Source organism: Aotus nancymaae, unplaced genomic scaffold, assembly GCF_030222135.1.
Source record: "Aotus nancymaae isolate 86718 unplaced genomic scaffold, 86718_ANA_hifiasm-v0.15.2.pri h1tg000057l, whole genome shotgun sequence".
NCBI classification, from domain to species: domain Eukaryota; kingdom Metazoa; phylum Chordata; class Mammalia; order Primates; family Aotidae; genus Aotus; species Aotus nancymaae.
This window is the reverse complement of record NW_026988471.1, coordinates 40,590,895-40,598,594: the sequence shown is the minus strand read 5'-3', so window position 1 is coordinate 40,598,594 and position 7,700 is coordinate 40,590,895.

Here is a 7,700-nt window from a genome sequence, read left to right as displayed (position 1 = left end):
AGATGCCCAATCTTGAGCTTTTCCTGCCACCAGAATCATGAGCTAAATAAACCTATTTTCTTTAATAAATTTTCCAGTCTCAAATATTCTGTTACAGCAACACGAAACAGACCAAGGCAGAGAAGAACTTCCTCAACTTGATAAAGAGCATGTGTAACAAATATACAGCTGACATCATAATTAATGGTGAGAAACTGGGCACTTCTAAGATTGGAAAAGATGCCAGGATGTCCATTCTCACCATCCCGGTTCATCATTGTACTAGAAGTCCTAGCTAATGAAATAAGATCAGAAAATAAAAGGTAGGCATCTTGGGAAGAAAGAAAGAAAACTGTTTGAAGATGACATAATTGTCTATTCAGAAAATACCAAAAAATCAAAAATACCTCCTGGAACTAATATGCTATTATAGCAAGGCTACTCATATAAAGTTAATATATAAAAAGTAATTGTCCCAAAGAAATCAACAGTTTACATATAGCAGCAGCTGAGATTTGAAATTAAAAACACAAAATCATTTATATTAGAACCAAAATAATCTTTGGTATAGATATAACAAAGTATGTATAAGATCTGTATGAGGACAACTACAAAACTCTGATAGAAATAAAAAAAATTAAGTAAATAGAAAGGTATTTCATGTTCATGGACAGAAAGGCTCAATATTGTTGAGATGTCAGTTCTTCCTCAATTGATCTATAGCTGCAACACAATTACAATCAAAATCCTTGCAAATTACTTTGTAGATGTCAACAAACCCATTCTAAAATTTTATATGGAAGGTTGAAAGACTCAGAATAGTCAATAAAATATTGAAGAAGAAGAGCAAAGTCAAAGGACTGATACTACGTGGCTACAAGTCTTATTTTAAAGCATCAGTAATCCAGACAGTATGGTACAGGTTGAATATGCCTTATACAAAATGCTTGTAACCAGAAGTGTTTTGAGTTTTGGATTTTTTTTTTTGAGTTTGGAATACTTGCATATAGATACATTGAGACCTAATCAGAAAATCTGAAATTTGAAGTGCTCCAATGAGCATTTTCTTTGAGCATTTTGTTGGCCTTAAAAAGCTTTAGATTTTGAGGCATTTCACATTTTGAATTTTTGGATTAGGTATGCTTCTTTTTTATTGGTGAAAGAGGTAGACAAATAGATTGATGGGACAAAATAGCCTAGAAATAGATCCGCAAAATATAGTCACTGGTCTTTGACAAGCAAAGGCAATACAAAGGAGAAAGAATAGTCTTTTCAGCAAGTGGTGCTGAAACAACTGGATCTCTAAATGCAAAACAAACAAACAAACAAAATATCTAGATACAGACCTTACAGCTTTCACAAAAATTAACTTAAGATGGATCACAGGCCTAGTCTAAAATGCAAAATTATAAAACTTGTGGAACGTAACAGAGAAGTTGACCTTGAGTTTGGCAGTGAGTTTTTAGATAAAACACCAAAAGCATGATTAATTGATGAAAGAAAACATTTAGTTAATTCTCCCTCCCCTCCCTCCCTTCCTCTCTCCTTCCCTCTTCTTTCCTTTTCTCCCTTTTCTTTTTCTTCTTTTCTTTTCTCTCTGAGACAGGGTCTTGTTCTGTTGCCCAGGCTAGAGTGCAGAGGTGCGATCTTGGCTCACTGAAAACTCTGCCTTCTGGGCTCAAGTGATTCTTGTGCCTCAGCCTCCTGAGTAGCTGGGACTACAGGCATCCACCACCATGCCCAGCTAATTTTTTTGTGTTTTACTAGAGAGGAGGTTTCACCATGCTGCCCAGGGTGGTGGTGAACTCCTGAGGTCAGGCAACCCACCCACCTCGGCCTCCCAAAGTGCTAGGATTACAGGTGTGAGCCACTGCACCTGGCCAGTTAATTTTCATTAAAATGAAAAATTTTTGGCCCTGCAAAAATTAATTTCATGCACTGTTAAGAAATTGAAAAGACAGGTCACAGACTGGGAAGAGGTATTTGCAAAACACATATCTGATAATGGCTTGCATCCAGAATATGCAAATAATTCTTAAAATTCAACAATAAGAAAACAAATAACCCAATAGTTGATTCACTAAAGAAAATATACAGATGGAAAATAAGCATATGAAAAGATGCTTAGTATTAAAATCATCAGGAAACCGCAAATTAAAACAACAGTGAGATACGACCATACACCTATTAGAGTGGCTGCAATCTAAAAGACTAATGATACTAAATGCTGGTGAAGTTGTAGAGCAACAGGAACTCTCATTTATTGCTGGTGGAATGCAAAATAATAAAGCTATTTTGAAAGACATCTTGGCAATTTCTTACAAAACTAAACGTAGTCTTACCATATGAGTCAGCGGTTGTGCTTCTAGGTAGTTGCTCAAGTGACTTGAACATTTGTGTTCACAAAACAACTGCATACAAATGTTTATAGTAGCTTTATTCATGATTGTGACATTTTGGAAGCAAACAAGGTATTCTTCAGTAGTTGAATGGAGAAGCAATATCTATACAGTGGATACATTTTAAAATCACTGAATAATATTCCATTGTATAAATAAATAATACAATGGAATATTCATTGATTAACAAAGAACTATGAAGCCACAAAAAGACATGGAAGAAACTTAAATACATGTAAGTAAAAGAATCCAGCCTGAAAAGACAACATATAGTATAATTTCAACTATATGACATTTAAGAAAATGCAGAACTAGCCATGAGCATGGAATGTTTTTCCACGTGTTTGTGTCCTCTCTTATTTCTTTGATCAGTGGTTTGTAGTTCTCCTTGAAGAGATCTTTTACATACTTTGTTAGTTGTTTTCCTTGGTATTTTATTCTCTTTATCGCAGTTGTAAATGGGAGTTTATTTATGATTTGGCTCTCTGTTTGTTGTTGGTATATAGGAATGCTTGTGATTTCTGCACTTTGATTTTGTATCCTGAGACTTTGCTGAAGTTGCTTATCAGCTTAAGGAGGTTTTGGGCTGAGATGATGGGGTCTTCTAAATATACAATCATGTCATCTGCAGATAGGGACAATTCAACTTCTTCTTTTCCTAATTGAATGCCCTTTATTTCTTTTTCTTGCCTAATTGCTCTGGCTAGAACTTCCAATACTATATTGAATAGGAGTGGTGAGAGAGGGCAGCCTTGTCTAGTGCCAGTTTTTAAAGGGAATGTTTCTAGTTTTTGCCTGTTCGGTATGATATTGGTTGTGGGTTTGTTGTAAATAGCTTTTATTATTTGGGATATATTCCATTGATACCTAGTTTATTTACAGTTTTTAGCATAAAGGGCTGTTGAATTTTGTCGAAGGCCTTCTCTGTATCTATTGAGATAATTATGTGGTTTTTGTCTTTGGTTCTGTTTATGTGGTGGATTACATTTATAGATTTGTGTATGTCGAACCAGCCTTGCATCCCCTGGATGAAACCTACTTGATTGTGGTGAATAAGCTTTTTGATGTGCTGTTTGATTCAGTTTGAGAGTATTTTATTGAAGATTTTTGCATCAATGTTCATCATAGATACTGACCTGTAGTTTTTCTTTTTCAGTTGTGCCTCTGCCAGATTTTAGTATCAGGATGATGTTGGTCTCATAGAAAGAGTTAGGGAGAGGATTCCCTCTTTTTGTATTGTTTGTAATAGTTTCAACAGGAATGGTACCAGCTCCTCTTTGTATGTCTGGTAGAATTTGGCTGTGAACCCATCTGGACCTGGACTTTTTTTGGTTGGTAGGCTATTAATTGCTTCTTTGACTTCAGATCTTGTTATCCGTCTATTCGGGTTTCAACTTATTCCTGGCTTAGTCTTAATTTATAGATTAAATGCTATCCCCATCAGGCTATCATTGACCTTCTTCACAGAACTGGAAAAAACCACTTTAAACTTCATATGGAACCAAAAGAGAGCCCACATAGCCAAGACAATCCTAAGCAAAAAGAACAAAGCTGGAGGCATCACGCTACCTGACTTCAAACTATACTACAAGACTACAGTAATAAAAACAGCATCGTACTGGTACCGAAACAGAGATATAGACCAATGGAACAGAACAGAAGCCTTGGAAGCAATGCCACACATCTACAAACATCTGATCTTTGACAAACTGTACAAAAACAAGCAATGGGGAAAGGATTCCCTGTTTAACAAAGGATGTTGGGAAAACTGGGTAGCCATATGCAGGAAGCTGAAACTGGACCCCTTCCTTACACCTTATACAAAAATTAACTCCAGGTGGATTAAAGATTTAAACATAAGAACTAACATCATAAAAACCCTAGAAGAAAACCTAGGCAAAACCATTCAGGACATAGGCATGGGCAAGGACTTCATGACTAAAACACCAAAAGTATTGGCAACAAAAGCCAAAATAGACAAATGAAACCTAATTAAACTTAAGAGCTTCTTCATAGCAAAAGAAACAATCATTAGAGTGAACCAGCAACCAACAGAATGGGAAAATATTTTTTGCAATCTACCCATCTGACAAAGGGCTAATATCCAGAATTTATGAAGAACTAAAGCAGATTTACAAGAAAAAACAAACCAACCCATTCAAAAGTGGGTGAAGGATATGAACAGACACTTTTCAAAAGAAGGCATATATGGAGCCAACAAACATATGAACAAATGCTCATCATCACTGGTCATTAGAGATATGCAAATCAAAACCACATTGAGATACCATCTCATGCCAGTTAGAATGGCAATCATTAAAAAATCTGGAGACAACAGATGCTGGAGAGGATGTGGAAAAAAAGGAACACTTTTACACTGTTGGTGGGAGTGTAAATTAGTTCAATCATTATGGAAGACAGTGTGGCAATTCCTCAAGGAACTAGAAATAGAAATTCCATCTGACCCAGCAATCCCATTACTGGTTTTATACCCAAAGGATTATAAATCATTCTATTATAAAGACACATGAACATGTATATCATTGCAGCACTGTTTACAATAGCAAAGACCTGGAACCAACCCAAATGCCCATCGATGATAGACTGGACAAAGAAAATGTGGCACAGCTTCACCATGGAATACTATGCAGCCATAAAAATGACAAGTTCGTAAGGACATCTGTGTCCTTTGTAGAGACATGGATGAATCTAGAAACCATCATTCTCAGTAACTGACACAAGAACAGAAAACCAAACACTGCATGTTTTCACTCATAGGCAGGTGATGAAAATTAGAACACTTGGGCATAGGGAAGGGAACAACATTCATAGGCCTAGGTGGGGGGGGAGGGGAGGGGAGAGGGATAACACTGGGAGAAATGCCTGATGTAGGCGATGGTGGGGGGGAATGGAGACAGAAAACTAACATGGCATGTATGTACCTATGCAACAATCCTTCAGGATGCTGGAAGTGCACATGTATGTACCCCAGAGCCCAAAGTACAATTAAAAAAAAATGCAGAACTATTAAAACAGTAAAAATATCAGTGATTTCCTGGGGTTGGGGAAGGAATAATAGGTGGATTATAGGCCGTTGGTAGGGCAGTGAAACTATTCTGTGTGATAATACAATAGTGGATATGTGACATTATGCATTTGGCAAAAATTACAACATAGTGAGTGAACCTTAGTAAACTGTGGTCCTTAATTAATAATAATGTACCAAGATTGGTTCATCAGTTGTAACAGATGCACCACACCAATAGAAAATGTTAATATTTGGTGGAAATGAGAGTCAGGGGAGAGAGTGTGTATGGGTACTCTACTTGCTGTTCAGTTTTTCTGGAAACCTAAAATCCTGTCCAAAATAAAGTCTATAAGAATATGCTAAGGAGACTTGTGGATCTTTAGTTTGGGCCAAACTGCCCTCCTGGACCCAGTCTGTGATAGGCCCTGAAACAGGAACTTTGAGAAGTGGGGGATGGGGGAGGGTCTCACTTAACATCCAGCCACCATGACAGGGTGGCACTAGAATCTGGGACTTCAACACACATGAGGTTTGCTCTCTTGAAGTTATTTTCTTGCTTTCAGGGGCTGGAAGGAAGATTATATACTATAAATTAAGTAGCCATGCCAAAACTCAAATTCAAGTTCTGACAGTGACCCTCTAGGCTTTTAGTTACATATGATTCTTGTTTCTAAGGGCACTTCTTTATCCCTTTGGAGAAAGCCACAAGATGAAAAACACATGACCTATCAAAGGTTGTGACTTGACCTGGAATAATATTCACTTTTTTATTTTGGGAAGCTACCATTTCCCTCAGGAACCCACACTGGATCATGTAATTCATGTTGTTGTGCCTCATGTGAGGATTTGGCTTTTCTGTTTATGTGAGTTTCGATAATACAAATAGGGCTGAGCATTTAGCTAGTGTCTCAGCGGGCACATTTATCAAATGCAAATTAGCATATATAATCTTAACATACTTCCAGTAACTGATTTGATATGTGCTCAGTTGACAAAGGAGTCTCCCAGGTAATAAATGTTAAATGCTTGGAAATAGGGAATATATATAAACCTCAGCCAAAAAATTAGCTCCTAAAACCAAGCTTTGAGTAAACAGACAATGGCTGTTTTGTTATTTTTTTCAAAACTCTGTATGACTAGTTAACTAGCTAAAAAATAAAATACAAATATATTAAAATTATATCATCTCTTTTTAGTTGAGTTCTCCGTAAAGAGAAATTTTCTTAAAAAAATGAGTACATTAACTGATTTTAGGATAACTGTATTACTCCAATTTTTGTATATATGCTGCTGAAGTGAGCACTTATGATAACTATACCATATATCTCTATCTCTACTTTTTCTATATGGAGTTTAGTATAAATATATTACAATAAGGAATACCTCACTAATTTTGAGTAATTGGCTCAATGGCATGGAGAAATTCGTTTAATACCTAGAAATGTTCAAAGAATGAAAAAATTAGGCGAAGTTGGGTAGATTGCTTGAACCCAGTAGTTTGAGATCAGCCTGGGCAACACAGTGAAAACCCTGTCTCTACAAAAAACACACAAAAAAGTAGCCAGGTGTGGTGGCATGTGCCTCTTGTTACTTGAGAGGCTGAGATGGGAGGATCACTTGAGCCCAGGAGGTAGAAGTTTCAGTGAGCTGGGATCTCATCACAGCACTCCAGCCTGGGCAAGAGTGAGACTCTGTCTCCAAAAAAAAAAAAAGTATGAAAAAATGGAATGAATACTTAATGGAAATACTTTGAAGAAATAATAATGACAAATAGCCAATTAAAAACTCTGACAGATTAGTTTTAAGGAAAAGAAATAAGTTGTCATTGTTACACTCAAAGTTAGCAGGCGAGAAAGTTTCTCAAATACTGTTATCTGATTAATCAATTAAAATAACGTTTTCGTTTACTATGCTAGTGCTATTCATTTGTCAAGAAAGCTTTTCAAATTGGAACTTCGGATTAGCGTATGTCTAAATCAGTTTCTTAACAGTGGCACTATTGACATTTTAGTTTGGGCAATTCTTCACTCTGGGGAGCTATTCTGTACATTGCAGGATATTTAGTAGTATCCTTGGTCTATAACTGCTAGATGCCAATAGCATCCCCCTCTCCAGGTATGACAAAAATGTCTGCAGGCATTGCTACGTATCCCCTGGAAGGCAAATGTTGCTTCTGTTTGAGAACCACTGATCTAAATTATTGGAATATCCAAAACAGCAATTGAAATGACTAAGTCTTACTGCACATATATTCTACAGTGAACATAGAATAAAGGATGCTTTTAAATCAGAGT